This window comes from Lolium perenne, chromosome 7 (genome assembly GCF_019359855.2).
Source record: "Lolium perenne isolate Kyuss_39 chromosome 7, Kyuss_2.0, whole genome shotgun sequence".
Lineage (NCBI taxonomy): Eukaryota > Viridiplantae > Streptophyta > Magnoliopsida > Poales > Poaceae > Lolium > Lolium perenne.
In genome coordinates, this window is record NC_067250.2 from 154,806,657 (window position 1) to 154,833,858 (window position 27,202).

Below are 27,202 nucleotides of genomic sequence, written 5' to 3' on the forward strand. Positions count from 1 at the left end.
CTAAACTTTGTCTTATGAAGTCTAGCATGAAGAGAAGTGGTTTTGGGTTTCAAACATGGAAATTTAAAAAACCTCCCAAAAAAGTTCCATTTTCGAGTGACTAAGAAGGATACAAGCTTCCCTTTTCATTTTCATGTTTTAAACTTATTTAAATTATCTTGGTCAAATCACATAGTCTTCTTATGTCATATAGTAAGCATTAAAATTGATAAACAATGTCTAGACATATTCAAACTAGACAAATCATGTATCTACCCCTAACCCCTAAATTCTGTCTTATGAAGTCAAGCATGAAAAGAAGTCGTTTTGGGTTTCAATCATGGAAATTTCAAGAATATCCTAAAAGCTTCATTTTAGAGTGACTAAGAAGGATCCATGATTACCTTTTCATTTTCTTGTTTTAAACTTGTTTAAATATTGGTCAAACCTAGGATTTGACCAAAAGATTTAAATGGGCATAAAAAATCGGAAAAAAATCAAGAGAATGAAAAAACAAAGGACATAGCATTCTTATGTCATATATATAGTAAGCATTCAAGTTGATAAACAAGGTCTAGACATATTCAAACCAGAAAATCATGTATATATCTACCCCTAACCCTAAACTCTGTCTTATGAAGTCAAGCATGCATGAAGAGAAGTGTTTTTGGTTTCAAACATGGAAATTTCAAAAACCCTCCCAAGAGTTTTCGAGTGACTAAGAAGGATAGATGCTTAATTTTTCATATTCATGATTTAAACTTGCAAATACGAGTGATGCATCCAAAAGAAACACTCGTCCCCTCCCCGCATGATTTTGCCCTACCTAAATTTGAAGTCAAGCCAAAGGTGGTTCAAAAAAGGCAATCAAAAGGCATGGATTGTTCATCATTTTCTACATAGCTAGGGAAAATACCATACTGCCATACTAGTGTTTTAGAAAATAGCCCTTCAAATAGTTTGGCAACATGTTTATCAACTTTAATGCCTACTATGTGACATAAGAAAACTATTTGATTTGGTTTTTCATTTTTCTGTTTTTTTATTTTTCTGCCCATTTGAATCTTGGTCAAATCCTTGGTTTGACCAAGATTTAGACAAGTTTAACACGTGAAAACGAATAAGTAAGCATGGATGCTTCTTAGTCACTCCAAAATGTACCAACTGATAGATATGTTAACTTTGCTTCATGGATGTAAATGAGTTAACTTGGATTTCCTACCCTTAGAATCCATAGGAAACTTTGTTCTAATGCACTATAATAATCAATCGAGTTTTTACACCAACAGGTCTGTCACTTACGTGTGGTGCCCATGCATGAGGTCCCACACTTCAGTGAGCACAAGTCACGTGCAATAGGTACGCAAACTCACAGCCATCTTCTTTGTCAAGAGAAGACGCATCAAGAATTCAGGATGCGTACTGGACGTCTCTGGGTCCTTCAGGATCCTTCGGTTGTCCCTCTCATAAAAAAAAATCTCTCTCATTCTCGGCCTCGCTCGAGCGCTCGCTTGATGTGGGCATTACCCTTCGGGTAACCAGTATTGCCCTATCCGGTATTGACAAATTGGAGGCCCATGAAGATACCTGAAGACGAGATGGGCCACTAGGTCGGCGCACCAGAAGATTCCTTGACGGGCAAGACAAGGAAGCGAACAAACAAGGAAAGATTGGATCTAAACTACTGTAAACCTAGTCGTACTCGGTTAGGACCCTTGAGACCTGGCCTCCTATATAAAGGCCAGGAGAGGGGCTGCCGAGGGACACGAACAATCTTAGCAATCTTAGCCCGGAAAAGCTTAGAGCTAGGTAACCCTAGCAATAGCAATCTCGACTAGATCTCAGCCGAAGTATTCGGCACCCCATTGTAACCCATTGTCATCATAATCAAAGAACAGACAGGCAGGATGTAAGGGTTTTACCTCATCGAGGGCCCCGAACCTGGGTAAATCGCTCTCCCCGCTTGTCTGTGAACCGATGTCTCATGTCAGCCTACAGGATTCCATCAACCCTAAGCCCCTATCGGAGGGCATTGGCGAGGAGTACCCTCGACAATTGGCGCCGTCTGTGGGAAATCTGTCGGCACAGGGCAGGTCATCGGCAGCACCAGTTACGTCCGCGGCGTTCTTACTCGAGTCACCGACGCCAGCAAAGTCAAGAGATCCGATCCGCTGCGGATCCTTCGAATATGTGCCGCGCCGCGAAGAGCTTCACCCGAATTCTATGGCATCGTCTCGCAACACGGAAGCTGTTTTCGGTGGCGTCCACTTCGTCGTCGACTCCGGGGGTTTTCTTCGCCTCCCCGGGGACGGCGCGTCCCACTCAAAGGCCGTGCCTCAGGAGGGTGACCCTTCGGCAGCAACCCTAAAAGCTTCGTCCAGAAGCATGCGAGAGAGCAACCGGGAAAATCTCGACGCCGCAGCTGGGCAAAGAAAGAGACGAAGAAGTTCGCACCGTGAAGAGGAAGGCAGAACAGTAGTCCACTCTCGATGCTATGACATGTCATCAATCAGAGGACGCACCCGTTCTCCACACCTCTCAGCTACAGAGCAACTTGAGGCGCCATGTTATCTCCACTCTTATTTCGATCCTAAGGATGGTCGGGAGAAGTCCAGCCATCTGTTAAGGAACTGCCGACACTTCTTAGAGATTCGGCAGTTCTGCGACGATCTTAGAGCTGAAGCCACATCAAGAGTTCGCATAATGGAAGAGAAAGCAAGGTCCTATGGTCATCAGCCAGAGCCATATGTACCAGAACCATACGAGCCAATGGAAAAAGACGAATATGAACCAGTCGAGGCATTCCCAAGATCACGTGGACAGATCAACATGATCCACAAAACCAGCTTTTCGAAAAGAGAAATCAAAAAGTTCTCCCGAGAAGTAAAATACGCGGAAGTTGCCATGGTTGATACGCCGGATTTTATCGATTGGTCAGATCAGAGCATCACCTTCAGCAGGGCGGACCACCCGAAAGCCGTCCCAAGGCCCGGTCACGCGGCCCTTGTCCTGGAAGCACAGATTGGAGGATACAATATGGGCAAAGTATTTATGGACGGTGGAAGCGGCTTGAACCTGTTATTCGCCAGCACAATGAGGGCAATGGGTTTAACAGTCGACATGCTAAAAGAATCCGACACAGGGTTCCACGGCATTATACCGACTCGACCCGCCTACTCGCTGGGAAAAACATCGTTGGACGTAGTCTTCGGCACGCCCAGTAATTTCAGGAAAGAAAGGGTTGAGTTCGAAGTAGTCGACTGGGAATCTCAGTACCACGCCATCCTCGGCAGACTTGCGTTTGCCAAATTCATGGCCGTGCCTCATTATGCATACCTGAAACTAAAGATGCCAGGCAACAACGGGACCCCAATAACCATTCACGGCAGCTTCGCTCGGTCAGACAACTGCGACAGGGAGTTTCAGAAGATCGCCTCGAAGTTTGGAGCCAAGGAAGAACTCAACGCGATCGACGCCATAACAGATCACACACAGCCGCCAGCCGACAATCGAAACGCAAGATCCGATGAGTTCGATACTGCTAAGGAAACCAAGAAACTGCAGGTGCACCCTACTGATCCGAAGAAAACGGTCAACACCTCGGCTGACCTAGATGTCGCATAGGAAAGCGCGCACATCGAGTTTCTCCGTGAGCGCTGGGAGATATTTGCATGGGAGCCATCCGACATGCCAGGTATCCCCAGGGAACTCGCTGAGCACGCCCTAAATGTTGACCCGACGGCCAAGCCAGTACATCAGTCGATGCGGCGATTCTCCGAACCTAAGAGAAGAGAAATCGGCGAAGAAGTTAATCGACTCCGCAAGGCGGGATTTATCCGAGAGCTTAAGGAATCTGAGTGGGTGGCTAATCCAGTCATGGTGCCAAAAAAGGACACAACCGCCCTCCGCATGTGCATCGATTACACTAGCCTCAACAAGCACTGCCCAAAAGATCATTTCCCACTGCCTCGAATAGATCAGATAGTCGATTCTACAGCCGGGTGCGATCGTCTCTCTTTCCTTGATGCGTACTCCGGGTACAACCAGATCAAACTGAAGAAGGAGGACCAGGAGCTAACCGCATTCATCACTCCACACGGCGTTTTCTATTACAACGTCATGACCTTCGGGTTAAAAAATGCGGGAGCTACCTACCAACGCTGCATGCAAGCCTGCCTCGCAGAGCAGATTGGAAGGAACATCGAAGTCTACATCGACGATATCGTGGTGAAAACAAGGCACGCAGCCACACTCATCGATGACTTGCGGGAGACCTTTGACAATCTGGACAGATACAAAATTAAGCTAAATCCCAAGAAGTGTTTCTTTGGAGTGCCAGGAGGGCAAGTACTCGGGTACTTCATATCAGCCAGAGGGATCGAGGCTAATTCCTTGAAAATCAAAGCCATTCTCAACATGGAGCCACCAAAGAATCTGCACCAAGTGCAGCAGTTGGCAGGCCGATTGGCAGCACTTAGCAGGTTTATCGCAAAACTAGGGGAGAAAGCTTTGCCCTTCTACAACCTGATGAAAAAGTCAGAAAAGTTCGAGTGGACAAAGGAGGCACAAGATTTCTTCGACAACTTGAAGAAAATCCTATCGACCTCCCCGGTGCTCGTGACCCCGCGTGAAAAGGAGACACTGCTGATATACATAGCCGCCACAGCACAAGTCTTCAGCAGCGTTTTGGTTGTCGAGCGAGAAGAAGCAGGGAGAGTTCATGGCGTGCAGAGGCCCGTTTACTGCCTTATTGAGGTACTCACCCCCGCAAGGCAGAGGTATCCTCATCACCAGAAGTTGGCATATGCAGTATGGAGGTCGGCTCGCAAGCTGAGGCACTACTTCACGGAGCACCCGATTAAAGTTGTGAGCGAAGCACCCCTGAAGAGCATAATGACCAATCCGGAAGCCACGGGTCGAGTGTCTCAGTGGGCCATCGAGTTAGCACCACACGACATAACTTACGTCAACCGAACGGCAGTAAAATCCCAAATTCTCCCAGATTTTGTGGCAGATTGGATCCAGTCACAAACACCAGCAACACCCGACATGTCGGGGTCATGGGTGATGTACTTTGATAGGTCAAAACGGAGTACAGGCGCGGGGGCAGGAGTGGTACTGATATCACCATAGGGAGACAAGATGAGGTATATACTACGCATGAATTTCCCCCTGCCGACAAACAACGAAGCAGAATACGAAGCACTGCTACACGGGATGAAAATGGCGAAGGCGTGTGGCGCTACGCGCCTAGAGATCTACGGAGACTCAAACCTGGTTGTCCAGCAGTCGATGAACCTGTGCGATGCAGTCAGTGACAACATGGTTGCTTATCAGCAGCTGTATCAGAATATGGAGGCTAAATTCGAAGGATGTGAACTTAAGCATATCGGCAGAGCTAGTAACAAGGAAGCCGACACTCTGGCGAACATCGGGTCCACATGCTCCCCTATTCCAGATGGAGTTTTTTACGAAGTGATCGCTCAAAGATCAATCAAAGAAAAGCCGTCTGCAAAACCATCGGTTGAAGAGTTGGAGAAAAGCTCATTACAAAAACCTTCGACTGAAGAATCTCCAAGCCTCCCTGCCGAACAAGTCTTCCTCCTCGAGCCACTATGGACCAAACCATTCCTAGCCTACCTGTCGAAGCAAGAGCTGCCGGAAGACCCTGTGGAAGCTAAACGAATCGTCAGACGATCAAAGGCTTTTACGGTGATAAATGGCGAGCTTTACAAGCGTAGCATCTCAGGGATCTTCCAAAGGTGCATCGCCATTGACGATGGAAAAGCATTGTTACGCGAGATACATGAAGGAACCTGTGGGCATCATGCAGGAAGCAGAGCCCTTGTGGCGAAAGCCTTTATGGCAGGATTTTACTGGCCAACGGCAGCATCGGATGCCAGGGATCTAGTCATGAAGTGCGATGCGTGCCAACGTTTCTTGTCGAAACCACACGCTCCAGCAACGGATTTAATGAAAATACCTTTGGCATCGCCGTTCGCTCAATGGGGACTCGATCAAGTTGGACCACTGCCAAGATCGTCACCCGGAGGACACACGTACTTATTGGTTGCAGTCGACAAATTCACTAAGTGGATCGAGGCAGTACCAGTGCGAAACCAAAAAGCTGAAACAGCGGTTCAATTCTTCAAAGGAATAACCTGTCGATTTGGTATGCCCCACAACATCGTCACAGACAACGGTTCCAATTTTGATTCCGAGGAGTTCAGGAAATTTTGTGACGACGGGGGAATCAAATTGAAATTCTCATCAGTCTCTCACCCACAGACCAACGGCCAGGTGGAAAGGATCAATGGTTTAATAGGGGATGGTTTAAAGAAACGCCTTAAAGGTGCAGCCGGAGCCTGGGTTGAAGAATTACCATCTGTGCTATGGAGTTTACGTACCACCCCCAACAGGTCGACTCAATACACTCCATTCTTCTTGGTGTACGGAGCCGAAGCAGTTCTACCCGCCGACGTCCGATTTGAAGCGCCTCGAGTAACGGCGTATACAGAGTCCTCCTCCAACATCGCGCTACAAGATGCTGTCGATCTCCTTGACGAAGCATGAGATATCGCCTTGGCAAGAACAACGGTCTACCAACAAGCACTGAGAAATTATCACAGTCGATGGATACGCAGTCGAAATTTCAGTGTTGGAGATATGGTACTTCGGTTGAAGCAAAAAAGACCTTTGAAGCTAGAATCTCCATGGGAAGGACCATACATCATCACCGAAGTGATACCAGGAGGAGCTTATCGACTCAAAAATCCAGCCTCAGGAAAAGATGTCGAGAATCCATGGAACATCGCGCAATTGCGACGGTTTTATACATAGGATACGATTGTTTTCATTTAACGGCCTATAAGGTTGCCTTACATTATGAATAAAGATCTAATCAGATTTCTGTTACCCTTTTTCTTGCTTCAGGCTTTGGCACCCGAACGTAACATTCGGAACCTTTTTCCATCAGCTCTAACTCCCATCGGGAGCACTGGCCCACACGATGACATTAATCAAATACTCTCAGCGAGAGCTAAGATTAATGACACATAAAAACAACCAATCCAAGCCTCGAAAAATACGCGAGTGCTGCAGTCGATGGTTACATTAAGATAAGGCTCAAACCGGTGCACCGTGTGACGGCTTCTAACTTTTGCATAAATTACATATCGACTTCGCAATAACATTGCATAAAATACAACGAAGTCGTTGAGTAAGCAGGTTGAACTGATCACTCAGCCGCACTCGACAACAAAATATCAATCAAAATAACATAAGCGTACAGCGTACGCAGTAAACAATCTTATGCGAATACAAGGTTATTCCATTTATAATCGGGATCCCCGGTCCCAATGGGCCTTCAGTTCCTTTTCAAGGCATGATTCCATCCGAGAAACAATGGTGTGAGCAGGACCTCGGGCAACATCATAATATTGGCCTAAATCCCTTTCAGTGTTTGCCACGGCTCTTAAATCCAAAGATGGATGGCATGCCAATATTGAAGCAAAGGCAAGCTCAGCACCAGCCAGAAGCTCTTTCCGCACCAGCAGCCGAATCCTCTCGGGAGACTTGAATCGGGTGAATAAACCAGATAAGGTTTCAGGTGCCTGATCCAGAGGAAACAAGGTGTGCCAAACCATCGTAAGAAGGGCATAGTATTTATCAAAATAGTAATGCGCCTTCATCACCCGGTACTTAAACTTCGCCATGATGACGGCCTTCGGACGATGCAGCCATAAGCCATGCGTTGGGTGCGCAACGTCTGTTATCGCCTCAACCTCTTCATGAATCTTCCTGTCCTCTTCAGCTGCATCCGAAGCTACGACTGGAAAAGGAACGAATGTTAGAACATTCAAGCTATACCCGGAATTAGAAGATAGACTAAACACTCACAGCCTAGGCTTTCGGAAGCAACATGAAGACCATCGAGAGCGTATTGTTCGACGGCAGTCGCTATTTCTCCCTTCTTCTTCACAAAGGCAGCCATTGCACGAAGGGAAGTAATGTCTTTATTCAGACTAGACACCTGGTCACGTAACTGACGAACAAGGCCTGACTCATCATTTCCCGAAGAATTCGAAAAAAGCTCGGCACGGGAAGAAGATGAAGGAATCTGCAGTACGTCCTCAGCTCAGACCAAGCATTAATATAGAAACTCCCATCGGGAGTATTGAGTGCACATCATACAGGCAAAAGGATGTTTGGCAACAGAGCCGAGTTTAAAAAGAGTTGCGGTAATCTTATGTACAACAAAGCAAATAATGGTTCAAGGATTCGCCGATGTTGAACCAGGGGCTGACTCAGGGATAGGCTCGGCTTGTGCTTCATCCACCAACTTCAGAAGCCGGTTGGCGCAAGTTATTACTGATCTCTTGTAAGGCTCAAGGTTGACTAGATGATTTTCATCATCAGTAGGCAGCGCCTTAGAGAACTCTTCCAATTCCGACCCCATCCCGTGGCCCATAAGCAACTGGAAAGTAAGAACTGCACCCATCAAGCGGCTGCGATGTTTCAGTACCTCTACAGGCTCGGAAGGATCAACAAGGAAAGCTTCCGCCATTTCATCGAGAGTCTTGTCCAGCTTCGCCTTTGGGAAGATCATCGAGTATAACTCCGACAGAGCTCGCTTGGACTTCTGTAGTAACCTGAGAATCTGGACGTTCGACTCAGCAGCAAGTGACAAAGCGTCGGCTGTGGAATCCTCCCGAAGCTGATGGCGTCGGCTGACAGTTAAACTGGCGACCTCTGGAAAAGAGATGTATCAGTAATCAATGGAGAAAGCTTCAAGAAAGGAGCGGAACACCATAAGAATTTTTACCCAATAAATCCTTGATGGATTCGCAGAGGACACCTTCCTTCTCGTCAATTACAGCCGCCGCTGCACGCCTGGTGTCCTGATCATCCTTCATCTGACGCTTCAGCCTCTTTACCTCCTCCTTCAACAAGGCGTTTTCACTCTTGGCATCGGCAGCGATCATGTTAGCTTCGACTGCTTGATCAGCCGAAGACTTGACGGCCTTCCGAAGTTGGGCGTTTTCGGCTTCTAGGCGAGTAAATTGTTCAGCAAAATCCGCCACAGCATCGACTGTAGCGTAAATTGGCTGCAGCCAGGAAAAATCAAGAGGAGTCAGGTGATGGAAATTCAGCAAAGCCGGACAGATTAAGTACTTACGTGATCGCGGCCAGCCGGCGGGGTGGGAGCATCATCAGGAGGAATAACTCTCGATAATGGGACCTTCTCTACACCCGTTCGGGATGGAGGTGTCAACTTGGCAGGAGAAGGGTTCGATTCCTTAGCCGATGCTGCTCTCTCAGAAGCTAGTTTAGCCCTCTTTGCGAGAGGAACATCGTCATCATCATCAACAGAGCTATTTAAGTACAGCGTGCAGTTAGCATACAAGGTGACAGGAAATAAAAGTAACAAGAGTATAAATGCTCACAGGTCCAGATCATCTTCGTCCACGAAGAAACTCGTTGAACCCTTCTTAGCAGGAGGAGGCGAAGCAGCTTCGTCGGCATCATTATCTCCTCCTTTAGGACTTGATTCAGCCGAAGTGATAAGATCATCATGTACCTGCTTGCGACGTCTGCTCGTGAGAAAGGCGTCATCTTCAGCAGTTTCCTCCTCTTGGACATCGCTGTCCTCAAGGGCGTGCTGAGCATCCTCGGTTCCCTCAGAATCATCATCGTCATCCTCTAATACCACTCGGCTCTCGGGTGAGGGAGGATAACATTGGGCGACAGCAGGAACCTGCAGAAGGATAGAAAATGTGTAAGGCACAAACAGAAAGAAGAAGTAATGACAGTAAACGAAGAACGATAAGGTTACCTCGGACGGAGGATGCTTGGAATCATAAGGAGGGCGTGCCGATGTCAAGACAATGGTGTCCTTGGTGCTGAGGCATGTTAGGCGACGAACTTCGTTCTGGAGCTCATCTGCCGATAGGTCGGCAGAGTTGACCCTCGACTTGTCGTTCTTGCCAGTGAAAAGCCACAGCTGGTGAGGGCGAGACATCAGCGGTTGTACTCGACGTTGTAGGAACACTGAAACTACTTCAGTACCGCGCATCGTCATGCCTCCTGAATTCTTCAAAGTGACAATTTGCTTGAATAGCTCATCGGCTGTCGCCTTTTCTTCGGGAGAAAGGGCGTTGTTCCAAGACTTCTTCTTGTGAGCCACCAAGACATCGTCAAAAAGAGGGAGATTTGAACGCCGCCCAGGAACAACAGGGCCCCGAAGATAGAACCACTTGTTGCGCCAGCCCTGGACGGACTCCTTCATCGGATAGTCGAAGTAGTCGACCTCCTTCCTGACAACGAAGCCAATGCCGCCGACAAAGGGGGGCCGTTGCTATCGTTATGACGCTTCACATAGAAGATCTTCCTCCAAAGGCCCCAGTGAGGCTCAATGCCGAGGAAGGTTTCGCAGACAGTGATAAAAATGGAAAGGTGGAGGATGGAATTTGGGGTCAGCTGCCAGAGCTGAATCCCATAGAAGAAAAGGACGGAGCAAAGGAACTCGTGCGCCAGAAGAGAGAGGCCACGAAACAGAAAACGACAAACATGACGGTGAAGCCCTTTGGGGGGCTTGGGCGAGAAACCTGACCTGGGAGACGAATGTCATCCTCAGATGCGGAGATGAAGCCGAGGGCGTGAAGTTTGTTGATGTCGCGGTTGGTAATGGCAGAGGCGCTCCAGTCGCGGCTAACTTTGGCCGCCTCCGATGTGCTGCCACTCTTCCTTTTGCCCATGGCGAACGAAGCTGCTGATGAAGAGGCAGAGGAACAGGAGGCTTGAAGGAGAAGATGAGCAGTGAACGGGGTAAAAGGTAAAAAAGAAAGGAGGCTCCCTATTTATCCCGAAAGAATTTGAGCACAGACGTGGCCATAACTCCACAAAGCATCGTGGGGAGAGGAGCAGATCTGACTGTACACGTGGCGCAAGAAGAAGGAGTGGAACCGGCGGCCCATTATTCCCACGTCGTGCGAAAAATGAGGAGACGCCTCGATCGCCGCGCATGCACTAATCAAGACCTAAAAACTGCCTGCGCAGAACTAGGGTGGGCCCGTCAGGTCAAGTCCTGTCAATTGGCCCACAGCAGTTACACGTCAAGTCAAATCCCGTCAATCGGCCCACAACTATGACGTCATAAAAAAATAGAGGCACTCGAAGGAAATATAAAAAGTCATCGGATGAAGGACTTGAGTCCATGCACGGATTGCCAGCATCCGAACCTGGACTCGGGGGCTACTCCCATCGGGAGCGCTGACGCGCACTCGATAAAAGAAGATTTGATAGAATAAGCAGTCGAAGGAACAAGGTTTGAGTCTCTATCCAGACTCGACATTTACTCCCACCGGGAGGACGTGGTGCACACCCGTTGAAAGTTTTTTGCACTCCAGGATCATGCCCGGGGACTTTATTCTGTGTAGGGTAACGTTGTTTTGCCATCGGCAGTTAACCAACAAAAGTTGGGCACGTTACTCATTATCCTTTGCGTAAAGAAAATGTATCGGATGACCTATGAAGACTTGTGAAAAACTCGGCAGAGGAAAGTATTCGAGTAGTACAACTTGAGTCTACGCACGGATTGCAAGCATCCGTACCTAGACTCGGGGGCTACTCCCGTCGGGAGCGCTGACGCGCACCCGATAAAAAGAAGATGAAGCATAATCAAGATGAACAAGAACAATGAAGGAGAAGAATGTCAGGAGAAAACATGCATTAGTCTCTACCCGAATTATCCTCGGCTAGACACTCGGGGGCTACTGATGTGGGCATTACCCTTCGGGTAACCAGTATTGCCCTATCCGGTATTGACAAATTGGAGGCCCATGAAGATACCTGAAGACGAGATGGGCCACTAGGTCGGCGCACCAGAAGATTCCTTGACGGGCAAGACAAGGAAGCGAACAAACAAGGAAATATTGGATCTAAACTACTGTAAACCTAGTCGTACTCAGTTAGGACCCTTGAGACCTGGCCTCCTATATAAAGGCCATGAGAGGGGCTGCCGAGGGACACGAACAATCTTAGCAATCTTAGCCCGGAAAAGCTTAGAGCTAGGTAACCCTAGCAATAGCAATCTCGACTAGATCTCAGCCGAAGTATTCGGCACCCCATTGTAACCCATTGTCATCATAATCAAAGAACAGACAGGCAGGACGTAAGGGTTTTACCTCATCGAGGGCCCCGAACCTGGGTAAATCGCTCTCCCCGCTTGTCTGTGAACCGATGTCTCGTGTTAGCCTACAGGATTCCATCAACCCTAAGCCCCTATCGGAGGGCATTGGCGAGGAGTACCCTCGACATCGCTCGCTCGCACCTCCTGCTCACTGACAAACCCTGCACAACAGTCAACATCATCACCCGAAAAAGGGGAGACACCATAATGCTCTCCCTTCTTCTCTCCTTCCGAGCGATCCCTCTTCCTCCGAGTTTCACTCGATGGGCAAACACACATGTGCTGCATAGTAATAATAAAAAGGTACTGTAGAAAAATCGATATACGAATCTATAATTAAATAGGTTAAACTAGGGTTTTGCCCAGTTCTATAGATCAAGGTTCAAAAAAAATCCAACTACGGGGTTCGAACAACACGATTCTAATCCAAGATTTTTTTTGACCTCATCCAAATGGCCTCAAACTATAGGGTTAGCATCAAGTGCAGTATGTGTGAAAATGTATGCACTATGTGTGCTATAACTTGTATGTCTTTCAAATTTGAACCAAATTTGAATAAGTTTGAAATATTTGAAAAGGGGCTTTTGGCTTAAACGTTTGAAACCAAAAACCACTTCTCTTCATAAATGCTTGATTTCATAAGACATAGTTTAGCTAGGGTTAGGGGGTAGATACATGATTTTCCTGGTTTGAATATGTCTAGACCTTGTTTATCAACTTAATTGAATGCTTACTATATGACATAAGAAGACTATGTGCCTTGGTTTTTCATTTTTTGATTTTTTTTTAAATTATGCCCATTTGAATCTTGGTCAAATCTAGGTTTGACCATGGTTTAAACAAGTTTAAATCATGAATATGAAAAATTAAGCATCTATCCTTCTTAGTCACTCCAAAATGTAGCTCTAGGGAGGGTTTTTGAAATTTCCATGTTTGAAACCAAAAACCACTTCTCTTCATGCATCCTTGACTTCATAAGACAGAGTTTAGGGTTAGGGGTAGATATATACATGATTTTCTGGTTTGAATATGTCTAGACCTTGTTTATCAACTTGAATGCTTACTATATATATGACATAAGAATGCTATGTCCTTTGGTTTTTCATTCTTTTGATTTTTTTCTGAATTTCTATGCCCATTTGAATCTTTTGGTCTAATCCTAGGTTTGGCCAAGATTTAAACAAGTTTAAAACATGAAAATGAAAAGGGAAGCTTGTATCCTTCTTAGTCACTCTAAAATGAAGATTTTGGGAGGTTTTTGAAATTTCCATGTTTGAAACCCAAAACCACTTCTCTTCATGCTAGACTTCATAAGACAGAGTTTAGGGGTTAGGGGGTAGATACTGGTTTGTCTAGTTTGAATATGTCTAGACCTTGTTTATCAACTTGAATGCTTACTACATGACATAAGAAGACTATATACTTTGGTTTTTCATTTTTCTGATTTTTTAAAATCTTCTACCCATTTGAATCTAGGTCAAATCCTAGGTGTTTGACCATGATTTAAACAAGTTTAAAACATGAATATGAAAAATTAAGCATCTATCCTTCTTAAGTCACTCCAAAATGTAACTCTTGGGAGTTTTTTTTTTGAAATTTCCATGTTTGAAACCAAAAACCACTTCTCTTCATGCTAGACTTTCATAAAATCGACCGAGCTAGTTGAGGGTTAGGTGGTAGATACATGATTTGTCTGGTTTGAATATGTCCAAACCTTGTTTATCAACTTGAATGCTTACTATATGACATAAGAATGCTTACCATATGTTTGAATTTTAAAAGCATATAGTCTTCTTATGTCATATAGTAAGCATTCAAGTTCATAAATAATGTTTGGACATATTCAAACCAGAAAAATCATGTATCTACCCCCTAACCCTAATCTCGGTCGATTTTATGAAAGTCAAGCATGACGAGAAGTGGTTTTTGGTTTCAAACATGGAAATTTGAAAAACCCTCCCAAGAGTTACATTTTGGAGTGACTTAAGAAGGATAGATGCTTAATTTTTCATATTCATGTTTTAAACTTGTATAAATCATGGTCAAACCTAGGATTTGACCAAGATTCAAATGGACAGAAAATGAAAAAACAGCAAAATGAAAAACCAAAGTACATAGTCTTCTTATGTCATGTAGCTAGTAAGCATTCAATTTGATAAACAAGGTCTAGACATATTCAAACTAGACAAACCATGTATCTACCCCCGAACCCCTAAACTCTATCTTATGAAGTCTAGCATGAAGAGAAGTGGTTTTGGGTTTCAAACATGGAAATTTCAAAAACACTCCCAAAAACTTCATTTTAGAGTGACTAAGAAGGATACAAGCTTCCATTTTCATTTTCATGTTTTAAACTTGTTTAAATCTTGGTCCCAACCTAGGATTTGACCAAAACATTCAAATGGGCATAAAAATTCAAAAAAAATCAAAATAATTAAAAACCTAGGGTTTGACCAAGATTCAAATGGGCATAAAATTTAAAAAAAATGAAAAAATGAAAAACCAAGGCACGTAGTCTTCTTATGTCATATAGTAATCATTCAATTAAGTTGATAAACAAGGTCTAGACATATTCAAACCAGGAAAATCATGTATCTACCCCTAACCCTAGCTAAACTCTGTCTTATGAAGTCAAGCATACATGAAGAGAAGTGGTTTTTGGTTTCAAACATGGAAAATTCAAAAACCTCCCAAAAGCTTCATTTTGGAGTGACTAAGAAGGATCTATAGGAAACTATGTACTAATACAGTATAATAATCACCTGAGTTATTAGAGCAACAAGTCTGTCACTTACGTGTGGTTCCCATGCGTGAGGTCCCACACTTCAGTGAGCACAAGTCACGTACGCTAGGTAAGCAAACTCCCAGCCATATTCTTTGTCAAGCGAGATGCATCAAGACTCTCTCTCTCTCTCCAATTATCCACCTCCGTTGGCTACCGGTTTTGGCAGGGCGTTTCTAGCTCAGCTCGGAGGCCATGGTGTGCAGGCTCTTTAGCCATGGCGATTTGGTCGCGCCAAGTGGTTCGTGCCCGGCTGCGACGAGGATCAATCCGGACGGTGGCTGTTAAGGACCCGATCGCATTTCTTGCTTTCAGCCTGGGGTCTACCATGTAAATCTTAGGGATTTAGACGTAATTTCCTATTTATTTTGTGTCATGCTGTAAACTGCTCTCTGATGCGTATTGGAAATCTGGGTCCTTCAGGATCGTTCGGTTGTCCCTCTAAAAAAAACATCTCTCTCATTCTCGGCCTCGCTCGCTCGCACCCTCTGCGCACTGACAACCCTGCACAATAGTCAAATCACCCGAAAAAATGTAGACACCATAAATAAGTGGGGCCCCGTGACTGCTCTCCCTTCGTCTCCTCCCGTGTGATCCCTCTTCCTCCGATTCCCGACCTTGCGGAAAATAAAAATGAAATGAAAGAGTTTCACTGGAGGGGCAAACACATGTGCTGCCTAGTAATAATAATAAAAACGTAAAAAAAATCGACCTACGAATCTATTAATAAGTTAAACTAGGGTTCTGCACAGTACTACGGATCAATTTCAGAAAATGCAACTACGGGGTTCGATTTTGGCCTGCTAATATAAAATTAAATAATCTGAACTAGTATTCCTCTAAAAAATCATTTTGGTATGCATCGTTTGGTACTTTTGATAGCAAGAGTGCTTACTCCCTCCGTTAGCAAATAGTGTTCCTTTTCATGTTTATGAAGTCAAGCATGAAGAGAAGTGGTTTTGGGTTTCAAACATGGAAATTTCAAAAACCTCCCAAAAAAGTTCCATTTTCGAGTGACTAAGAAGGATACAAGCTTCCCTTTTCATTTTCATGTTTTAAACTTGTTTAAATTATCTTGGTCAAATCACATAGTCTTCTTATGTCATATAGTAAGCAAAGCACATAGTCTTCTTATGTCATATAGTAAGCATTAAAATTGATAAACAAGGTCTAGACATATTCAAACTAGACAAATCATGTATCTACCCCTAACCGCTAAGGGCCTGTTTGGTTCCCAGCCACACTTTGCCAAGCCTAATTTTGGCAAGTGTGGCAGCCACAAAAGTGTGGCTAGGATTTTGGAAGCCACAAAGTGTGGCAAAGTTGGCAAAAAATTCACTCTATGATAAGTGGGCCATATGGATACTCAAGTGTGGCAGCTCTAAAGTGTGGCAAGAACCAAACACATGCCAAATTGCCAAACTTTGGCTTGGCAAAGTGTGGCTGGGAACCAAACAGGCCCTAAATTCTGTCTTATGAAGTCAAGCATGAAGAGAAGTGGTTTTGGGTTTCAAACATGTAAATTTAAAGAACATCCCAAAAGCTTCATTTTAGAGTGACTAAGAAGGATCCATGATTACCTTTCCATTTTCTTGTTTTAAACTTGTTTAAATATTGGTCAAACCTATGATTTGACCAAAAGATTCAAATGGGCATAACAATTCAGAAAAAATCAAGAGAATGAAAAAACAAAGGACATAGCATTCTTATGTCATATATATAGTAAGCATTCAAGTTGATAAACAAGGCCTATACATATTCAAACCAGAAAATCATGTATATATCTACCCCTAACTTAACCCTAATTAAACTCTGTCTTATGAAGTCAAGCATGCATGAAGAGAAGTGGTTTTGGTCTCAAACATGGAAATTTCAAAAACCCTCCCAAGAGTTTTGGAGTGACTAAGAAGGATAGATGCTTAATTTTTCATATTCATGATTTAAACTTGTTCAAATCTTGGCCAAACCTAGAATTTGACCAAGATTCAAATGGGCATAAAAATTCAAAAAATCAAAAAAAAATATGAAAAACCAAGGTCTTATTATGTCATATATATAGTAATCATAAACAAGGTCACTAGACATATTCAAAACATACAAATCATGTATCTACCACCTAACCCTAAACTCTGTCTTATGAACTCAAGCATGAAGAGAAGTGGTTTTGGGTTTCAAACATGGAAATTTCAAAAAAACCCCAAAAACTTCATTTTAGAGTGACTAAGAAGGATACAAGCTTCCCTTTTCATTTTCATGTTTTAAACTTGTTTAAATCTTGGCCAAACCTAGGATTTGACCAAAAGATTCAAATGGGCATAAAAATTCAGAAAAAAATCAAAAGAATGAAAAACAAAGGACATAGCATTCTTATGTCATATATATATAGTAAGCATTATTCAAGTTGATAAACAAGGTCTAGACATATTCAAACCATAAAATCATGTATATATCTACCCCTAACCCTAAACTCTGTCTTATGAAGGCAAGCATGCAGGAAGAGAAGTTGTCTTTGGTTTCAAACATGGAAATTTCAAAAACCCTCCCAACAAGAGCTACATTTTAGAGTGACTGAGAAGCATACATGCTCACTTTTTCATATTCATGTTTTAAACTTATTCAAATCTTGGTGAAACCTAGGATTTGACCAAGATTCAAATGGGTATAAAAATTCAAATACTGGTTTTTCTAGTTTGAATATGTCTAGACCTTGTTTATCAACTTGAATGCTTACTACATGACATAAGAAGACTATATAATTTGTTTTTTATTTTTCTGATTTTTTTAATTTTTCTACCCATTTGAATCTTGGTCAAATCCTAGGAGTCTGACCATGATTTAAACAAGTTTAAGACATGAATATGAAAAATTAAGCATCTATCCTTCTTAAGTCACTCCAAAATGTAACTCTTGGGAGGTTTTTTGAAATTTGCATGTTGAAACAAAAAACCACTTCTCTTCATGCTAGACTTTCATAAAATTGACCGAGTTTAGGGTTAGGTGGTAGATACATGATTTGTCTTGTTTGAATATGTCCAAACCTTGTTTATCAACTTGAATGCTTACTATATGACATAAGAATGCTTACCATATGTTTGAATTTTAAAAGCATATAGTCTTCTTATGTCATATAGTAAGCATTCAAGTTGATAAACAATGTTTGGACGTATTCAAACCAGACAAATCATGTATCTACGCCCTAACCCTAATCTCGGTCGATTTTATGAGAGTCAAGCATGAAGAGAAGTGGTTTTTGGTTTCAAACATGGAAATTTCAAAAACCCTCCCAAGAGTTACATTTTGGAGTGACTTAAGAATGATAGATGCTTAATTTTTCATATTCATGTGTTAAACTTGTTTAAATCATGGTCAAACCTAGGATTTGACCAAGATTCAAATGGGCAGAAAATTTTAAAAAATAGAAAATGAAAAACCAAAGTACATAGTCTTCTTATTATGTCATGTAGCTAGTAAGCATTCAATTTGATAAACAAGGTCTTGACATATTCAAACTAGACAAACCATGTATCTACCCCCTAACCCCTAAACTTTGTCTTATGAAGTCTAGCATGAAGAGAAGTGGTTTTGGGTTTCAAACATGGAAATTTCAAAAACCTCCCAAAAAAGTTCCATTTTCGAGTGACTAAGAAGGATACAAGCTTCCCTTTTCATTTTCATGTTTTAAACTTATTTAAATTATCTTGGTCAAATCACATAGTCTTCCTATGTCATATAGTAAGCAAAGCACATAGTCTTCTTATGTCATATAGTAAGCATTAAAATTGATAAACAATGTCTAGACATATTCAAACTAGACAAATCATGTATCTTCCCCTAACCCCTAAATTCTGTCTTATGAAGTCAAGCATGAAAAGAAGTTGTTTTGGGTTTCAAACATGGAAATTTCAAGAACATCCCAAAAGCTTCATTTTAGAGTGACTAAGAAGGATCCATGATTACCTTTTCATTTTCTTGTTTTAAACTTGTTTAAATATTGGTGAAACCTTTGATTTGACCAAAAGATTCAAATGGGCATAACAATTCAGAAAAAATCAAGAGAATAAAAAACAAAGGACATAGCATTCTTATGTCATATATATAGTAAGCATTCAAGTTGATAAACAAGGCCTATACATATTCAAACCAGAAAATCATGTATATATCTACCCTACTATAATAATCAATTGAGTTTTTACACCAACAGGTCTGTCACTTACGTGTGGTGCCCATGCGTGAGGTCCCACACTTCAGTGAGCACAAGTCATGTGCAATAGGTACGCAAACTCCCAGCCATCTTCTTTGTCAAGAGAACACGCATCATGAATTCAGGATGCGTACTGGACGTCTCTGGGTCCTTCAGGATCCTTCGGTTGTCCCTCTCATAAAAAAAAATCTCTCTCATTCTCGGCCTCGCTCGAGCGCTCGCTCGCTCGCACCTCCTGCTCACTGACAAACCCTGCACAACAGTCAACATCATCACCCGAAAAAGGGGAGACACCATAATGCTCTCCCTTCTTCTCTCCTTCTGAGCGATCCCTCTTCCTCCGAGTTTCACTCGACGGGCAAACACACATGTGCTGCATAGTAATAATAAAAAGGTACTGTAGAAAAATCGATATACGAATCTATAATTAAATAAGTTAAACTAGGGTTTTGCCCAGTTCTATAGATCAAGGTTCAAAAAAAATCCAACTACGGGGTTCGAACAACACGATTCTAATCCAAGATTTTTTTGACCTCATCCAAATGGCCTCAAACTATAGGGTTAGCATCAAGTGCAGTATGTGTGAAAATGTATGCACTATGTGTGCTATAACTTGTATGTCTTTCAAATTTGAACCAAATTTGAATAAGTTTGAAATATTTGAAAAGGGGCTTTTGGCTTAAACGTTTGAAACCAAAAACCACTTCTCTTCATGCATGCTTGACTTCATAAGACATAGTTTAGCTAGGGTTAGGGGGTAGATATATGATTTTCCTGGTTTGAATATGTCCAGACCTTGTTTATCAACTTAATTGAATACTTACTATATGACATAAGAAGACTATGTGCCTTGGTTTTTCATTTTTTGATTTTTTTTTAAATTATGCCCATTTGAATCTTGGTCAAATCCTAGGTTTGACCATGGTTTAAACAAGTTTAAATCATGAATATGAAAAATTAAGCATCTATCCTTCTTAGTCACTCCAAAATGTAGCTCTAGGGAGGGTTTCTGAAATTTCCATGTTTGAAACCAAAAACCACTTCTCTTCATGCATGCTTGACTTCATAAGACAGAGTTTAGGGTTAGGGGTAGATATATACATGATTTTCTGGTTTGAATATGTCTAGACCTTGTTTATCAACTTGAATGCTTACTATATATGTGACATAAGAATGCTATGTCCTTTGGTTTTTCATTCTTTTGATTTTTTCTGAATTTCTATGCCCATTTGAATCTTTTGGTCAAATCCTAGGTTTGGCCAAGATTTAAACAAGTTTAAAACATGAAAATGAAAAGGGAAGCTTGTATCCTTCTTAGTCACTCTAAAATGAAGATTTTGGGAGGTTTTTGAAATTTCCATGTTTGAAACCCAAAACCACTTCTCTTCATGCTAGACTTCATATGTCATATAGTAAGCATTCAAGTTGATAAACAATGTTTGGACGTATTCAAACCAGACAAATCATGTATCTACGCCCTAACCCTAATCTCGGTCGATTTTATGAGAGTCAAGCATGAAGAGAAGTGGTTTTTGGTTTCAAACATGGAAATTTCAAAAACCCTCCCAAGAGTTACATTTTGGAGTGACTTAAGAATGATAGATGCTTAATTTTTCATATTCATGTTTTAAACTTGTTTAAATCATGGTCAAACCTAGGATTTGACCAAGATTCAAATGGGCAGAAAATTTAAAAAAAAATAGAAAATGAAAAACCAAAGTACATAGTCTTCTTATTATGTCATGTAGCTAGTAAGCATTCAATTTGATAAACAAGGTCTAGACATATTGAAACTAGACAAACCATGTATCTACCCCCTAACCCCTAAACTTTGTCTTATGAAGTCTAGCATGAAGAGAAGTGGTTTTGGGTTTCAAACATGGAAATTTCAAAAACCTCCCAAAAAAGTTCCATTTTCGAGTGACTAAGAAGGATACAAGCTTCCCTTTTCATTTTCATGTTTTAAACTTATTTAAATTATCTTGGTCAAATCACATAGTCTTCTTATGTCATATAGTAAGCAAAGCACATAGTCTTCATTTGTCATATAGTAAGCATTAAAATTGATAAACAATGTCTAGACATATTCAAACTAGACAAATCATGTATCTACCCCTAACCCCTAAATTCCGTCTTATGAAGTCAAGCATGAAAAGAAGTCGTTTTGGGTTTCAAACATGGAAATTTCAAGAACATCCCAAAAGCTTCATTTTAGAGTGACTAAGAAGGATCCATGATTACCTTTTCATTTTCTTGTTTTTAAACTTGTTTAAATATTGGTCAAACCTAGGATTTGACCAAAAGATTCAAATGGGCATAACAATTCAGAAAAAATCAAGAGAATGAAAAAACAAAGGACATAGCATTCTTATGTCATATATATAGTAAGCATTCAAGTTGATAAACAAGGCCTATACATATTCAAACCAGAAAATCATGTATATATCTACCCCTAACTTAACCCTAATTAAACTCTGTCTTATGAAGTCAAGCATGCATGAAGAGAAGTGGTTTTGGTCTCAAACATGGAAATTTCAAAAACCCTCCCAAGATTTTTGGAGTGACTAAGAAGGATAAATGCTTAATTTTTCATATTCATGATTTAAACTGTTCAAATCTTGGCCAAACCTAGAATTTGACCAAGATTCAAATGGGCATAAAAATTCAAAAAATCAAAAAAAATATGAAAAACCAAGGTCTTATTATGTCATATATATAGTAATCATAAACAAGGTCTCTAGACATATTCAAAACATACAAATCATGTATCTACCACCTCTAACCCTAATCTCTGTCTTATGAACTCAAGCATGAAGAGAAGTAGTTTTGGGTTTCAAACATGGAAATTTCAAAAACCTCCCAAAAACTTCATTTTAGAGTGACTAAGAAGGATACAAGCTTCCCTTTTCATTTTCATGTTTTAAACTTGTTTAAATCTGGGTCAAACCTTGGATTTGACCAAAAGATTCAAATGGGCATAAAAATTCAGAAAAAAAAATCAAAAGAATGAAAAACAAAGGACATAGCATTCTTATGTCATATATATAGTAAGCATTATTCAAGTTGATAAACAAGGTCTAGACATATTCAAACCATAAAATCATATATATATCTACCCCTAACCCTAATCTCTGTCTTATGAAGGCAACCATGCAGGAAGAGAAGTTGTTTTTGGTTTCAAGCATGGAAATTCAAAAACCTCCCACGAGCTTCATTTTGCAGTGACTAATTAAGAAGGATACATGCTTACTTTTTCATATTCATGTTTTAAACGTGTTTAACTCTTGGTCAAATTAACCAAGGATTTGAACAAAATTCAAATGGGCATAAAATTAAAAAAAATGAAAAATGGAAAACCAAAGCACATATTCTTCTTATGTTATACATTAAGCATTCAAGTTGATAAACATACAAAGGTCGATCTAGACATATTCAAACCATAAAAATCATGTATCTACCCCCTAACCGTAAACTCTATCTTAATTAATTATGAAGTCAAGCATGAAGAGAAGTGGTATTGGGTTTCAAACATGTAAATTCCAAAAAACTCCCGACCACGAGCTTCATTTTGGAGTGACTAAGAATGATCGATTTTACTTAGGTATGTAGTATTGTACATCACAAATGTGAAATGAAACAGATGATGTCAATATCTATAAACCCTAAACCCTAATTATATTAAACCCCTAGACCCTAACACAAAACCTTGTATATAAACCATAAACCTATATATCACTACCAAAAAATGAGTCATGCGATTCAAATGTTTGGCATTGTTTTCTCGTAGCATGCAATGCTCCCACACACACTTCTGGGTAAGCGAGGCCTCAAACACATGGTGCAAAAAAATATGCAGGGTTCTTGTCTTAAAAATAGAAGTGTATATATGCCATGTTTATTTGGTATTATCCATAGAGGTATTATGAACCACAAATGATATTACTATGCATGCTTTGTTTCGATCTTTTCTATCAAGCCCCACAATAACTTATTAATTCGGCTTGTTTTGAAATTTAGATACGTCGAGCAATCTCATGATGCTCTCGCCCTTCTTGTTTTAATTTGTTCTAGTAGGAGGGTGCAGTGCATGTGTTTGGCCATTATTATATAAAATGTACTTGGCTCGATCCACACATTCAGGTCACACACCCATGTATTTTTTTAAATTATTAGTTTGATCTGTACTTCATCTACACACTGTATCAAATTTGCATTTTATCGGATTTAGCCCAAGAAATTGTATATATATGGATGCACATTGAGATAATTCATGAAACCTTGGAAATGGTCATCCTGTCATGCATGTTTCCCCGCGAATGAAAACTTGATTGGTGGTAGACAAGCAAAAACACATTTACGGGCGACAACCCAAAATGCACATATTTTGCAAAGTATTCATGCGTGCATGATGAAAAGTTCAAATATATACAAAAAATTGGGCCATGATTCAAAAGTCTGGCATGGTTCTTGTGTAGTGGTACGAAGCTCACATGCATGTGGGAGGAAATTTAGTTGGACGAAGTCCAACATGGTGCCAATCTAATTGAGGGTTCTTCTCTAAAACACTGGTATGGCATGTTTGGTATTTTCCCTATATATATGTACAAAATGATGAATAATCCATGTTTTTAGATTGCCTTTTTTGAATCACGTGTGCCTTGATTTCAAATCTAGGTCAAATCACTGGGGGAGGGGGATGAATGTGTTTCTTTTTGATGCATCGCTCGTATTTCCGAGTTTTTTTTTGGGTCCCACGAATTCAGGGTAGCATCACCCCCCCCCCCCTCCCTTCCCGCAGTAAAAGTTTTAAGCGAGTAGTAGAATGGCATGACCAACTAGTTTCAAGTAAAAGTTTGAATATAACCAAAATATACCAATTGATTGATGAGTTAACTTGGCTTCATGGAAAAAATAATGTCTTGTAAATGAGATAACTTGGCTTTCCTACCCTTGGATCCATAGGAAACTATGGAGTACTAATACATTATAATAATCACCCGAGTACACCAACTGGTCTGTCACTTACGTGTGGTTCCCATGCGTGAGGTCGCACACTTCAGTGAGCACAGGTCATGTGTCCACCAGTCTAGAGGCTCTAGTTAAAAGAAGAGCCCTCTATAAAGAAACATAAATCTCCATAAACATCAATCTCCCATCTCAGTTCTCAGTTTTTCACTGCTCCCCCCTCGCTCGCGCCGCCGCCGCCACAACCCCCCGCGCCCCTTTCCGATCCCTCATCAGATCTTAGACTATGGAGTTTCCTGTGCCGAAGAAGCAGCCTCTGAAGCCGACGATCCAGTGCATCAACGACTGGTGCGGGAGGGAGTTCCCTTACAACGAGGAAGACAAGCACATGATGGCGTGCCCGCACGGCTCTTGCTTCTGCACGCACCCCAGCTGCGAATTCACCGATTCGCAGGTACCGTTCATCTTACACCTCAGAGAAGCCCACCTGACCGTTGTGGATAGGTTCCCGTACGACGAGGACTTCGGATTGGTTCATATGAAGGTGCCGGCACCGGGCTCGCCAAAATGACAGTTCATCGGCTATGGGACGGATGGCGCAGTTTTCGCCTTGCACATCCACCCTTGCGGCATGGGCACCGTGGTATCCTTCGTGTGCGTCAGGCCGGCGGCATGCAACTTGCCCCGGTATAGGGTGACGATGTGGGCGAACGGCCCGCCGATGCCGGGGCCGCGTAAGCTTACCGGGGAACACTTGTTTGACGTGGTGAAGGCGGTATTAGAGCCGATGAGCAGCCCGACTCCGGGCACAGTTTCTTTGGGAGATGTCACTTCGTTCCTCTCGGTGCCGCCGCGGTACCTGTGTGGCAATGAATCATCGAAGCAGCTGACTATCTATTTGCGCATCGATAAGGAGTGAGTGAACATAACACTACCCTCAATCTTATTGGGACGATGCTAATGCGGATTTAAGTAATGCTGAATTAATTTGTTTTTCTTGTGACAGGGCGATTAGCAAGGAGAAGAGGATCTCCGTGCACAGCTAGCGACCTATATCTCGGCGTCCACCAAGTGTCCCTGAGTTGGAGATCTTGTTCTGCCTCTTCTTTTGATGTTTATATTGCTTCATCACCGTAACAGGAAGGGTGTGTCTGGGGCTTCCGGCTTCAAAGTACTCAGTACAAGGACTAAAAGAGACGTTTTGCTGATGGTTCTTGTCAGGACGGCCGTAGTGTTGGAGGTGGTCATCTACTTCGGTGGGGAAGGACCTGATTGATGTTCCAATCTTTACTACTTAGACCTTTATCTAAAAATGTTGAGGGATTGGATGTATTTTATGTTTACCATGAATTAGTCTATGTAATATGTAACCCAATTCGCCGATTAATGCAACTCTGGATCCTTCACTATCATACGACTACTAAAACAAAATAAATAAACAGTCATTTTAAGTTTAATGCATATTTAATCAAGCCACATAATGTTGGCGTACTTGGAAGCAATCAGGTTTACTATTGTTGGCATGTGTGGTACAATTTCATGGGGCAATACCCAATCTAGCTTGTTCAATTACATTACATGAAGTAATTAAAATATGGATGCCTAGAATCATTCACTTCCGTACATTGCGATGGCTGATACGCGTACAGCACGCGACCGTTGGGAACCCCAAGAGGAAGGTGTGATGCGTACAGCGGCAAGTTTTCCCTCAGTATGAAACCAAGGTTTAATCGAACCAGTAGGAGCCAAGAATCACATTGAAGGTTGATGGCGGCGAGATGTAGTGCGGCGCAACACCAGGGATTCCGGTGCCAACGTGGAACCTGCACAACACAAACCAAGTACTTTGCCCCAACGAAACAGCGAGGTTGTCAATCTCACCGGCTTGCTGTAACAAAGGATTAGATGTATAGTGTGGAAGATGATTGTTTGCAGAAAACAGTAGAACAAGTATTGCAAGAGATTGTATTTCAGTATAGAGAATTGGACCGCGGTCCACAGTTCACTAGAGGTGTCTCTCCCATAAGATAAACAGCATGTTGGGTGAACAAATTACAGTTGGGCAATTGACAAATAAAGAGGGCATGACCATGCACATACATATTATGATGAGTATAGTGAGATTTAATTGGGCATTACGACAAAGTACATAGACCGCTATCCAGCATGCATCTATGCCTAAAAAGTCCACCTTCAGGTTATCATCCGAACCCCTCCAAACATTAAGTTGCTAACAACAGACAATTGCATTAAGTATTGCGCGTAATGTAATCAATAACTACATCCTCGGACATAGCATCAATGTTTTATCCCTAGTGGCAACATCACATCCATAATCTTAGAGATTTCTGTCACTTCCCCAGATTCACGGAGACATGAACCCACTATCGAGCATAAATACTCCCTCTTGGAGTTAAGAGTAAAAACTTGGCCAGAGCCTCTACTAATAACGGAGAGCATGCAAGATCATAAAAAACACATAGATATAAATTGATAATCAACATAATATGGTATTCTCTATTCATCGGATCCCAACAAACACACCATATAGAATTACAGATAGATGATCTTGATCATGTTCGGCAGCTCACAAGACCCGACAATTAAGCACAATGAGGAGAAGACAACCATCTAGCTACTGCTATGGGCCCATAGTCCAGGGGTGAACTACTCACACATCACTCCGGAGGCGACCATGGCGGCGTAGAGTCCTCCGGGAGATGAATCCCCTCTCCGGCAGGGTGCCGGAGGCGATCTCCTGAATCCCCCGAGATGGGATTGGCGGCGGCGGCGTCTCTGGAAGGTTTTCCGTATCGTGGCTCTCGGTACTGGGGGTTTCACGACGAAGGCTTTAAGTAGGCGGAAGGGTAGGTCAGGGGCGACGCGAGGGGCCCAGGAGACAGGGCGGCGCGGCCAAGGGTGGGGCCGCGCCGCCTGCCCTCCTGGCCACCTCGTGGCCCCACTTTGTTGACTCTTCGGTCTTCTGGAAGCTTCGTGGCAAAATAGGACCCTGGGCGTTGATTTCGTCCAATTCCGAGAATATTTCCTTACTAGGATTTCTGAAACCAAAAACAGCAGAAAACAA